The sequence below is a fragment of the Papio anubis genome, chromosome 12 (assembly GCF_008728515.1).
Source record: "Papio anubis isolate 15944 chromosome 12, Panubis1.0, whole genome shotgun sequence".
Taxonomy (NCBI): domain Eukaryota; kingdom Metazoa; phylum Chordata; class Mammalia; order Primates; family Cercopithecidae; genus Papio; species Papio anubis.
The window spans coordinates 28,153,709-28,167,271 of record NC_044987.1 but is presented as its reverse complement, the minus strand read 5'-3'; positions in this window follow the sequence as shown (position 1 = coordinate 28,167,271).

The window sequence follows — 13,563 nt, the reverse complement described above, 5'->3', positions numbered from 1 at the left end:
AAACTAAGCCAGCAAACCAACAGTCAATCAAATCATCCCTGCCCAGAGAGCACTTATAATCTAGCTGTGGAGAGCAAGCTAGCAGAAGACGAATTTTTAAGTAGAGAAGGCTATTCAACTCCTTGAAGACCAATATTAAGATTTGGGATTAGAGAATATTAAATTTTCATCTTTCTGGTGCTGAGTGTGGTAGACAGATTCTAAAGAGGCCTTTATGATCCTGCCTCCACACCTAGGAGGCACCTCCACACCACTCCCGGCCATAAAGGCCTTCCATACCTTTATGTAGTCATCCTCTCCTCCTCTTCCTCCAAGTGTAGAAAAAACTGTGACTTGCTTCTAGCCATTAGAATATGACAAAGGAAATGAGATGTATGGGATTATGCATATATGGTTACATTAAATAAGATCACAACTTCCAGGCTGGGTGCCCCTGGTGGCTCATGCACTTTGAGAGGCGAGGCAGGCAGATCACCTGAGGTCAGGAGTTCAAGACCAGCCTGGCCAACATGGTGAAACCCATCTCTACAAAAATACAAAAATTAAGGCTGAGCACAGTGGCTCACGCCTGTAATCCCAGCACTTTGGGAGGCCGAGGCTGGTGGATCACGAGGTCAGGAGATTGAGACCATCCTGGCTTAAACAGTGAAACCCCGTCTCTACCAAAAATACAAAAAAAAATTAGCCAGGTGTGATGGCATGCGCCTGTAATTCCAGCTACTCAAGAGGCTGAGGCAGGAGAATAGCTTGAACCTGGGAGGCAGAGGTTGCAGTGAGCCGAGATTGTGCCACTGCACTCAAGCCTCGGCAACAGAGCGAGACTCCATCTCAGAAAAAACAAGACAAAACAAAAAACAAAAATTAGTCGGGCATGATGGCGGGTGCCTGTAATCCCAGCTACTCAGGAGGTTGAGGCAGGAGAATCACTTGAACCCTGGAGGCAGAGGTTGCAGTGAGCCGTGATTGCACCCTTGCGCTCCAGCCTGGGCAACAGAGCAAGACTCTTGTCTCAAAAATAAAAAATAAGATCACAACTTCCAATTTGTAAAGAGACCCTTTCTTCCATGCTGACTTTGAAGAAGCAAGCTTCCATGTTGTTTACATCCCTATGGAGAGGGCCATGTAGCAAGGAACTGAGAGCAGACTCCTGCCAACAAGAAACTGAACCCCTCAGTTTGGCAGCTTGCAAGGAACTGATAGTATTGCCAAGAAACACATAAGCTTAGAAGTGGATTCTTCCCCATTAAAGCTTCAGATGAGAACACAGTCCTGGCCAACACTTTCATTGTAAAGGACACAATTAAGCAATGCCTGTACTACTGACTCAGAAACTATGAGACAATAAATGTGTATTGTTTTCAAATGAGAGTTTGTAGTAATAATGTTCCATAGCAATAGAGAACGATACATTGAAGCATAAAACTTACAGGTTGATCACCTAATTGAATCTTATAAACCTTTACCCACTGTAAAGGGAAAAATAACTCTAGAGTCTGTATGAAATTCTCCCACTGCCAATGTAACCTTTGATGTCCTTATTTAGAGATTCTCATTAGTTTTTCTTGTTTTTGGATAAGTAGCTCTACCTGTAGCACTGTAGCACTAAAGAGTTCTATGTTGCCACCCAGCCATGACTTACTTGGCCAAGGGTGATGTTTTCCAGGCCAGTTAGACTTTTTCTTCTAAGTATATGGAGTTAAGGTGAAAAGGTAGAGTTCGTAAGACAGAGGCAGAATCTGGAGCTGAAAGGTTGTGTAGAATTGAAACCAGAGTAAGGGTCATGCAGATTAACAGTTACAAGTGAGCCAAAATCATGGCAGAACAGACCAAGGAGCTGTTAGAGGCCATTGGCCTTCAGAGAGGAGACTGTAGCAGGACACGGGAGGAAGTGGAGGTGAGAACTTCTTAGGGAGAGAGATAAAGCAGGGCTTGCTGATGTCTGGTTTCATTTTCTGCAAAAGATAAAGGAAAAGGAAATGGAAAGGTTCTCTCTTTCTTTGCAACAACTCTTTCTTTCTCACCTTGCAACTACATTATACATGATCAAAGGATATTGTGTTTAATTTTTAGATTTACATTTTATTGTTATTGTTTTAAAATCAAAATGTATAAAAATATCCGTCATAATTGTGTTTCCCATCTATGCAGTCTCTGCTTTCTGTAAACAAAAATATAATCCTAAGCCCCCCACAAAAAACTGAATGGACTTCCTCTTGGCCAAGGGAAACCTGAAAAGCTGAATTCCCAACCATGATGGGAAAGGAGGTCAGACATGCCTCATTAAACACCTTCCCTTTTGGAGTTTAGACACAACTGACCAGTGCTAACATTGAAACAGAGATTATAAGCCTGACAAAACATACTCACTTGAGCAATAAGATGCCAGATTCTAACCTGACTCTGGTATAGCATCACATGACAACAGACCCTGAAGGAAAGAAAAATATTTTACCCCAAATATATTTCTTTGACATCTCTTGAAATAGTTTTGTAAAGCAGTGTTTTGTTGGGGAAATTTGTATCTACAAGAATGTCCTTCCCTTTTAGCCCTTTCCCTGATATAAGAGAGATTAAATGAGAGTATGAATCCTTTAAGGCCTGAAAAAAGATATTTACCATTTATTTTCTCTGAAATTTGGTACCTGGAGGGTTCTTCCACATAACAAGAACCTTGGTTTCCCAAGTCTTCTTATCTTAACTCAAGCATTTCTTTCTACTGACTTCTTTAATTGTGGGCACACTTTCTTAGAACCTCCTAGAATGGTCCCCAGGTCATGGTCACTCATATTGGCTCAGAATAAATATCTTTAAAATATTTTGTAGAGTTTGCCTTTTTCATCAACATTTACACACCCTCATAAAGATTATTAATGTCACTAGTCTGGTGTTTATCCTTCCAGATATTTATGCATATTCTATAATTGCCTGATGGATTCATCTTTTCCACAACCCAGAAAATTCAGTGCACTGAGAACAGTAAGTTTTTATAGCAAAGAAGGAGTTTAATGAATGCATGGCTAGCAAAATGAAACATGGAGTTTATTACTCAAATCAGCCTCTTTGAGAACTCAGAGGCTCAAGTTTTGAATGGGTAATTTGGTTGGCAGGAGACTAGGGAATGGGTGCTGCTGAGTGGTTGGGGATGAAATTATGGGGTTGTGAAAAACAGTCCTTGTGAGATGAGTCAGCCTCTGGGTGGGGGCCACAGGACCAGTTGAGTCTTGAGTCATGGATCCAGGTGAAGTAAATCAGTCATCAGAATAAAGAAGTCTGAAAAACATCTCAAAAGACCAATCTTAGGTTCTTTTATCAATCTTAGTGATCAATCTTAATGATGTTTTCTATAGGAGCAACTGAGAAAGTTACAAATCTTGTGACCTCTGGCACAGTAAACAATTATAGAAAGGCAAACTATGCCCACACCTTAGCTGAATTCAGGCCCCTCCCTTAATCCTAATCTTGCGACCTTTCATTAGTCTTACAGAGGTGGTTTCAGTTCCCAAACAGGAAGAGGGTCAATTTTATGTAGCGACTATTAGCATTCTTGCTTCAAAGTTAAACTATAAACTAAGATCCTTCTATGGTAGCTTGGCCTATGCCCAGGAAAGAATGAGGACAGCCGGCCTGTGAGGCTAGAAGCAAAATGGAGTCAGTAATGCTAGACTTCTTTCAATGCCAAGTGGTTTCAATTCAAGCAAAAATCTTTTTTCCCTTCTTTTTCTTAATGTACTATAATTTATTTAGCTTGTCCCTTATTTTCTTTTTTCTCTGGTTGCTTATATGATTTTTTAAACATTTAATTTTCACTGTGATGTACCTAGGAGTGGATTTCTTCATTTGATATGCTTACAGTTTGCCAAACTTGAATGCATGATTAATGTCTTTCATCCATTTTGGGAAATTCTCCAAAATTATTTCTTCCTATTTGTCTGGAGTCTAAGCAATTGCAAATCTACAAGATCTTTCTCTCTCTTCCAGAACATCCTCTATGCCACTACTTACTCAGCAAAAGTCTTATGGAGAAAAACTGATGTACCGGAAAAGCTAACCCTGTGTTTGGAGCTTCTTTACATTCCAGCCAACTGTTTCAAACAACATGCAGACAGTAAAAGTTCAGTTGGTTTCAACTTGTCTCAGCAAAAGTCTGCTGCTGAGACAAGGTTGCTCTTCCACTTATCCATGCTTCTGGACTCCTCAAATATGCCCTTGGAGATAAAAGTGACCATGGAGATTTGTTCACCTAAAAAAGTCTTGTTCCTTTTGCTAATTTATTTAACTTCTTTGTTTTCACAGATCCTCAATAACTTTAAAGAAAAAAATAGTTCCCCTATTTCCTTGGTGTTTTCTCATTGTTTTCACAGGATGATGGCTTTTTGCAACTGTTGGGGCTCAGAAAACAGTACCCCCAAATGAAGGCCTCAGCAGCAGTCTCAGAAGCAAAAGATTTTCTCTGACCTTTTCCTGTCTTCCTCTTAGTCCCATTCTTCCCAGAGGCTAGCCATAAAAACTAGAATCTCTCTTCCCCAAGGTATGTCATAGAAACCAAAACTCCTTTTCCTGAAAGTAGGCCAGAGAATCTAAAATATTCTTTCAAAAACTGTCCATAAAGAAATTATCTGATCTAACTTATTTGACTGTATGTCATACAAGGTCTTGACTGTAGGTGAAGAACCTCATTTCAGAGAAGGTCCTGCCCATACACAGAAGGAAGGAGTACGTGCTCAAAGAGACCAAGAAACAGCTAGACAGAGAGGCCTTGCTGGGTTTTCCCACCCAGTCTGTTATCATTAGATCACACCCTTTGTGTCCAATCATATTGCTACATGGCCATCCATACTTGATTGAACCTCAGCATAAAAACGGACAATTTCCCTTGTATCTTTGTATCTTCATTCTGAAGGGTCCCATGGATACTTATTAAATAAGTTGGTATGCCTTTTCTCCTATTAATCTGCCTTTTGTGAGTTAATTTTTCAGTAAGCCTTCAGGGGACTAAGGAGAAAACTCTTCCTTGGCCCCCATACAACAATTTACTGTTAAGTGGACATAGATCTTCTAATTCTTTTTGACATTTTTCATTCAAATTTAATTTTGCTTGCTTTTAGCTTTCTATATTGTATGCCTTCTACTTGGCTTTAACTATTGGTATACTTCATTGTGTCTCCCTCAGTTTTGTCTTTATTTCTGTGATGGTTTTATTCTTTTTTTCCTCCATTTGTTTCCTGAGCTTTGACAGTCTGTGTTTTATCTTTTATTGCTTCCTTTCTCTTTGCTTTTCCTGTGCTTTTTCTCCTATTTCTCTTAGCTCTTAAATCTTAGCTTTTTACTTCTTTATCTAGGATAATACCTTATAAATTTGAACATATATTTTACAATATATGTTTAAATTTTTAACTTCCTTATGATGACTGGTTTTTCATGCTTTGTGTCCTCTTGTGTTTGCTCCTATTTCTTTCCTCTTTTAGGGTGGGTTCATAGAGATTCTGTGCTGGTTGCTATTTGATTACTCATTTTTGGAAAAAAAGTGAACTTTTATGTGTTTACCTGAAGCTCATATCAGGGCTATGTTCCAGGTTAGTTGAAGTAATCTTCCGAATGATTTTATGTGTAAGTCTGTTTATCCTTTACTTCTTCCCAGTCAACAGATATAGGGTTTATGAGATTTTTTTTTCATAATAAAAAGTCTTATCTTCACCTCTGTCTGTAAAACATATGGGTTCGTACCAATATGACTTATTTATATATGGTTCTTCCTATAGTCTCACCTTCTGTGCTTCTTGGAACTAAATGGGTACAGGGAAGCTTCTGTTCTTCATTTTGCATTTTGCTTCTCTCATCACAAGCAAGAGGTTAGGGTTTACACCTCTGGCTGTGCTCCTTTCCTTTCCTTGTCTGTCCTTTGGGATGCTTATTTTGCTTATCCTTTCTCTGTCTCTATAAATTTTATTCTCTACTTCCTCCCACTAACATATTGGCTTTATCTTATGGTTTTTGACAGCTTGCTACACCTATTTTGTGGTTTGGGGTTTTAGCTTTTTCCTGTTGTCACAAAAACTGGGTGAATGATTTTGTTTCTTGTTCTCCTTTTTGATTCTAAGTGACTTCCAGGAAAGAAAAGAGGAAAATACAGATTGTAAGATACAATCTTCAAAATTGTGATTTCATTATTTATTGAGTGTCTTCTATGTTTCAGGTTCTTTCAAGTTGGCTATTGCAATACACATTACAAGTTATTTATAATCTGTAAAAAATATGATCTTGGAAAGCTTATTGAAGGAATCATTTTAAATAGTAAAATCAAATTATATCTAAACAGTGATATCGTTTTATTACACATAGATTTTTATTAGCTTTGAAAATCCCTAGATTTAATTCCATAATTTCTATCAGTAACCTTTTTGAGACACCTCATATCTTTGGGTAATAATCACTTTTAATTAATTTAGATATTCTATATAAAGCCTTTAGCATAAACCCAAGCAAACAATTGGTGTTCAATAAATGTTAGCTCTATTTTCTCTGTTCTCTGTGCTTGTTATCTATTGACTCCCCACAATAGCCTATTATCATCTCTATTATGAAAAGACAGTGAGGATCGAATATGTTAAACAGCTCACCCAAGGTGAGTGGCAGAAACAGATGTCACACCCAGGTCTGCTGCTTCCCTAGCCTGGACCCTTAGTCTCTTTTTATTAATGTCTACATCATGCTACATGCTTTGAGAATCACTGAGAAACTGCCTTCAGTTTCTCTTTTAAATAAAAACCTTTCTTCCTCCTTTGTGTTTTTGTCAGTCTCTTTTGTCCCAGTCTTTTAAAACAACTTTGTGGTAGAAAGCATAACTTAGTAAGGGCCTGACTTGTGCTCATGTCAATGGAAAGATGACTTCGTTTTCTTTTCTTTTCTTTTTCATTTTTATTTTTTTAGATGGAGTCTCACTCTGTTGTCCAGGCTGGAGTGCAATGGCATGATCTCAGCTCACTGCAGTCTCTGCCTCCTGGGTACAAGCAATTCCCCTGCCTCAGCCTCCCACACGTTTTGTTTTCTAAGACTAAGTTTCCACTTACACATCCTCCATTTAGGACCTACATTCCTTATAGCAACATGGCATTGTAAATGCCTGTCTAATCTCCCTTTCCGTAACTCATCCTGTTTCTAATCTCCCTTTTTCCTTTCCATGGACCACACATGTATTAGTTCATTCTCACACTGCTGTAAAGAAATACTCATGACTGGGTAATTTATAAAGGAAAGAGGTTTAATTGGCTCACAATTCCACATGGCTGGGGAGGCCTCAAGAAACTTACAATCATGGCAGAAGGTGAAGCAGGCAAATCTTACATGGTGGCAGGTGAGAGAGAAGAGTCAGCAAAGGAGGAACTTCCAAATACTTATAAAACCATCAGATCTCATGAGAACTCACTATCATGAAAACAGCATGGGGGAAACCACCTCCATGATCCAATCACATCCCACCAGGTCTCTCTCTCAACACCTGAAGATTACAAGTCAAGATGAGATTTGAGTGGGGACACAAAGCCTAATCATATCATTCTGCCCCTGGCCCCTCTCAAGTCTCATGTCCTCACATTTCAAAGCCAATCATGCTTTCCCAAGAGTCCCCCAAACTCTTAACTCATTTCAGCATTAACCCAAAAGTCCACAGTCCAAAGTCTGAGACAAGGCAAGTCCCTTCCGCCTATGGGCCTGTAAAATCAAAAGCAAGTTAGTTACTTCCAGGATATGATGGGGGTACAGGCATTGGGTAAATGTTCTCATTCCATATGGAAGAAATTGGCTAAAACAAAGAAGCTATGGGCCCCATGCAATTCCAAAATCCAGTGGGGCAGTCATTAAACCTTAAAGTTCCAAAGTAATTTTATTTGACTCTATGTCTCACATTTAGGTCATACTGATGCAAGAGGTGGGCTCTCATGGTCTTAGGCAGCTCCACCCCCCCTGGCTTTGTAGGATATAGCCCCTACTCCCACCTACTTTCACGGCTGGTGTGCATATTTTTCAGGCGCATGGTGCAAACTGTCAGTGGATCTACCATTCTGGAGTATGGAGGACAGTGGTCTTCTTCTCACAGCTCCACTAGGGAGTGCCCCAGTGGGAACTCTGTGTGGGGACTCCAACCTCACATTTCCCTTCTGCACTGCCATAGAAGAGGTTCTTCATTAGGGCCCCACCCCTGCAACACAATTCTGCCTGGACATTCAGGCATTTTCATGCATCCTCTGAAATCTAGGTCAAAGGTCCCAAATCTCAATTTTGTCTTCTGTGCACCTGCTGGACACCACATGGAAGCTGCCAAGGCTTAGGGCTAGCACCCTCTGAAACAGTGGCCTGAGTTGTACATTGGCCCCTTTTAGCCATGGATGGAGCAGCTGGGACACAGGGCACCAAGTCCTGAGTCTGCACACAGCAGGATGGCCTTGAACCTGGTCCACAAATCCATTTATTTCCTCCTAAACCTCTGGGCCTGTGATGGGAGGGGCTGCCACAAAGGTTTCTGACATGCCCTGGAGTTATTTTCCCTAATATCTTGGTGATTAACATTTGGCTCCTCATTAGTTATGCAAATTTCTACAACTGGCTTGAATTTCTCCCCAGGAAATGCCTTTTTTCTTTTCTATCACATCATCACACTGCAAATTTTTCAATCTTTTATGCTCTGCTTCCCTTTTAAACTTAAGTTTCAATTTCAGATTATCTCTCTCAAGTTCAAAGTTCCAGAGATCTCTAGGGCAGGACAAAATGCCTTCAGCCTCTTTGCTAAAGCACAGCAAGAGTGACCTCTGCTCCCACTCCCAAGAAGTTCCTCATCTCCATTTGAGACCAGCATGCCTGGACTTCATTGCCCACATAATTATCAGCACTTTAGTCAAAATCATTCAACAAGTCTCTAGGAAGTTCAAAACTTTCCCACATCATCCTGTCTTCTTCTGAGCCCTCCAAACTGTTCCAACTTCTGCCTGTTACCCAGTTCCAAAGTGACTTCCACATTTTTTGGTATCTTTCTAGCAGTACCCCACTCTCTATGGTACAAATTTCCTGTATTAGTTAGTTCTCACACTGCTATAAATAAACAACTGAGACTAGTCATTTATAAAGGAAAGTGGCTTAATTGACTCACAGTTCAGCATGGCTGGGGAGGCCTCAGGAAACTTACAGTGGTGGCAGAAGTTAGTACATCTTACATGATGGCAGGTGAAAGAGAAGAGTGAGCAAAGGGGGAACTTCCAAATACTTATAAAACCATCAGATCTTGTGAGAACTCACACATTATCATGAGAACAGCATGGGGGAAATCACTCCCATGATCCAATCACATCCCACTAGTTCTCTCCCTCAACACATGGGGTTTGCAATTCAAGATAAGATTTGGGTGGGGACACAAAACCTAACCATATCAACATCCTTCCCCTCCTTACTTTTATCCCTCTGATCTCTTCTAGCTTTCCAGCCCCTTGAAGAGGCCATCTCACATTTTTAAGCACTGTGTGATGCTATGGCCCTCTATGCTTTTCAAAATAAAGTATCTGCAAGGCAAACAAGTCTTTCTCCTGCTTGCCCTAATCAGGGTATAATATTAGTGGTTTATTATGCTAACAAAATCAATTCTTATTCACATCCTTCAGATAAACAGATACCTAGGTAGGGATTAGATATGCAGTGGATTTACTGTAGAAACTCCTTTGAAAGATAAAGTGGGAAGGAGGAGAAGTAGACAGAGATAGCCTTCAGGCCACGATCCAGGTCTTAATCTGTGAAAAGAGGGAGAGAGAAAAAAACAGGATAGGAAAAGTCTCAGTTTGTGGTACCTTTCTGAGAAAGTTTTGGTCATGTTGATAAAGAGTTCCTGAGTCAAAGTTGCTAATGAAAAGAGTCCTATATTGGGCAGAAACAGGACAGACTAGTTATCCTCTTACACTCAGCCTTGGCTGCAAGCAGCCTGGTAGTAATGTGGCTTCAGGGTTTACAGGCAGCCACTCTGATTCTTGTGACTCCCCACTTTCCAAGAACTGACTTAGTACATGAAGACAGTTTCAACAGTCCTATGATTTCATCCCCAACCAATTGACAGCACCAATTCTCTAGTCCCTTGCCTGCCAAATTATCCTTAAAATTCCTAGCCTCCAAGCTCTTAGAGAGGCAGATATTAGAAATGTCTTCTGTCCTGCTGCTAAGCTGCCTTGTGATAATTAAATGCTTTCTCCATTGCAACACCATTGCCTCAGTGTGTTGGCTTTTCTGTGCAGTGGGCAGGAAGAACCCACTGGGCCATAACACTATTCATAAAATGACATCCACTTGTTGCAAGGGCAAAAACCAAACATACATTAAAAAAAAAAAAAAAAACCCTGAAATCTAAATTTTCACTTCTATGCCATTTTACTTTACTAACGAGAATTAAATTATTAAATTATTGGGAATTAATAAAGAAGTATATTTGACCTATCACACGGGGTGAATAGAAAGGGTCTTGGCAGTTTGCGTGCTTAATAGTGTAGGGACCAAAGGAAAATTTGCCCTTCACTCTCTGAAGGATTGCTGAAAAATCAGCGATAAAAGGTTAATAGGAGAAGTGGCACACAAATTTATTAACGTGTATATGAGGAAGAGTTGCAGAGTGATTACTCAACTCCTCAATGGAGTGTAGAAGCTTCCATATCATCTTGAGGCTACAGAAAGAACAGGGGCTTGGAGCATGGCCAAAACCGGGTGGTAAATCAAGTTTCAGTGGCAAGATAGGTTATAAAACGGGGAGAAGATGAGGCCTACCTATGAAAGTGGCCTTATATGTAGATGAAATCCTTAGGTAGGAGCCCTCAGAGAGAATGAATGGTAAATGTTTCTTTTAGACCTTTAGGGTGTCAAAGTGTCAGTTAATCTTTCCTACATTGGGACAAGGCAGGGCCTCAGAGAAAGCCTCGTTGCATCAATGAAGATTCTCTACAAATGCAAATCTCCCCCATAAAACACAGCTTTGCAGGGCCACTTCTGTTAGCTGGCTGTCTGAGAAGCCATCTCAAACTATGTCAAAGAAGTGTATTTTGGGGTGAAATATTCTGATTTCCTTGAATAGTAAAATGTTCTGTAAATACTAAAAATATGAAGAATCTTCAAATGGCTCTTGGTGAGACAAATCATATTAGCACTTAAGCACACATTTTTCTCCTATGAAGATAAATACTCTAATTTTATCTCAATTATCTAATAAGAGTGGGAATTTCCTTCCTAGGATATTTTGTTTTAATGGTATTCTTAATTATTTAAGAATTATTTCACTAGTTTCTCAATATTTCCATTTTCACTTGTATGATTCTACAGAATGTTATATGTTGTTTTTAATTTTGATTTTCATCTGCCTTGACTTTTTGCATCTTCCTGAATTTTATTGCTTACTACCCATTGGCTAAAATCTGTATTTTTTTTTTTTCTTTTTTGAGACAGGGTCTCACTCTGTTGCCCAGGCTGGAGTGCAGTGGCATGATATCAGCACATTGCAACCTCTGCCTCCCAGGTTCAAGCGATTCTGGTGTCTCAGCCCCCTTAGTAGCTGGAATTACAGGCAAGACCCACCATGCCAGGCTAATTTTTGTATTTTTAGTAGAGATGGGGTTTCTCCATGTTGGCTAGGCTGGTCTTGAACACCTGGCCTCTAGTGATCCACTCACCTCGACCTCCCAAAGGGCTGGGATTATAGGCATGAGCCACCATGCCTGGCTTAAAATCTGTATCTTTAACGGCTGTCTTAGGTCTTAGGTCTATGTCTTAGGTCCTGCTTCCAGCCATCCCCTGTTAAGCACTTTATCTTTCAATAACATAAAATTGCTCATGTTTTCTCACATCCACTTTAGTGTTTCCTCAGTTAACTAACTCCAAATCTTGTTTCCAACCTTAGTTCACTTGTTTCCTCTTTTCTAAAGCCTTTTATGATTCCCTTATTCTGGGTAGGGGCTCTGCCTCTGTGTTTTCATGGTAACCTTTTCGTACTTCTGTCTGACTTCTTTTTTTTTTTTTTTTTTTTTTTTTTTTGAGACGGAGTCTCGCTCTATAGCCCAGGCTGGAGTACAGTGGAGTGATGATCTTAACTCACTGCAACCTCTGTCTCCTGGGTTCAAGCAAGTCTTGTGCCTCAACCTCCCAAGTAGCTAGGATTACAGGCAGGCGCCCACCACCACGCCCAGCTAATTGTGTATTTTTAGTAGAGATGGGGTTTTACCATGTTGGCCAGGCTGGTCTCGAACTCCTGACCGCAGGTGATCCACCCACCTCGGCCTACCAAAGTGCTGGGATTACAGGCACGAGCCACCGTACCTAGCCTGACTTCTTATATGTCATAAAATCATTTCTTATGTGCCTATCTTCTTACAACACAAGCAAACCTCCTGGGAACAGGAATCATGTTTCATCCATTCTACATTATCCTCCTAGCAATGTATCTGACACATAATGCATGTAAAATAAATGTCTGTAGAATGGGACTCCAGTTTCTTCTGCTCCCTTTGGCTTAGAATATGTATGACCCTGATATTTTAGGCATTCGCATTTTTCATAGTATGTGTTACAAATTCTGGCTAGCTTGGGGATGTTATTATTTTAACTCTGGCTAGTGCTTCATGTAGTCATTTTAGTTACCATTTTTAGTGATATCTCTCTATGTGAAACAGAGAGGTCTTTGGACTTGAAAATTATTGAACTCCATGTGATAAGCTCCACATATGAAAGAAAGAGATATGACTGTACAATAACATGAAAAGTGACATGGTTTAGTCACTAAAGTTGAAACCATTCCCACAGGGTTGACAAGAATTGCATGCCAGGTCCTGGCCAGAAAAGATATTAATAGCTATAATTAAGCATTAATCAGGGTACACTTTGGCTCACTTCCTCGTTGCTGAATGTCACATACCACTAGATACTGCCCATCTGCAACCTCATTGTTCCTATAGTTAGGATTTCTGATAATGGGTGTGTAAGACTGTTTAAGGATTGATTTGCATCCCCATTGTTCCTACAGACAGGACCTCTGTCTGACCTTAGAATCAGAAGACTTTTGTTTAAGGATCATTTAAGATGTTTTTCAGACCCTAAATTTCAGTAACCAGTTTGAAGATCCCCACAGATGAATGTGATCAGCATGAAAATACAGCTTTTTCCTGTCCTTGTCCTGTACTTCACCCTGCACTCTTCAACTAATCAATCATCTTCACACTTCGGCCAACTCCAAACCCGTTATAAACTCTAATTACACATTTCTCAGGGAGATGGATTTGAGGTTTCCTCCCATCTCTTCATTTGATGACCCCACAATTAAACCTCTTTTTCTGTTGCAACCCAGTGTCTTGCTGTATTGACTTGCTGTGTGCATCAAGCAATGAACCTATTATGGTTACAAAGGGAGGAAGTCTTTGATTTTAATACTTTTTCTGCTAAGTACTGCAGTGCAACTTTAAGAGAATTGCTGGGCCCTTTCCATTCCTTCTACGTAAAGTGAAGATCCTAGTGTCAGAGGCATTGGAACCAGAGCAACTCCTTCTTAACTAGGAGCTG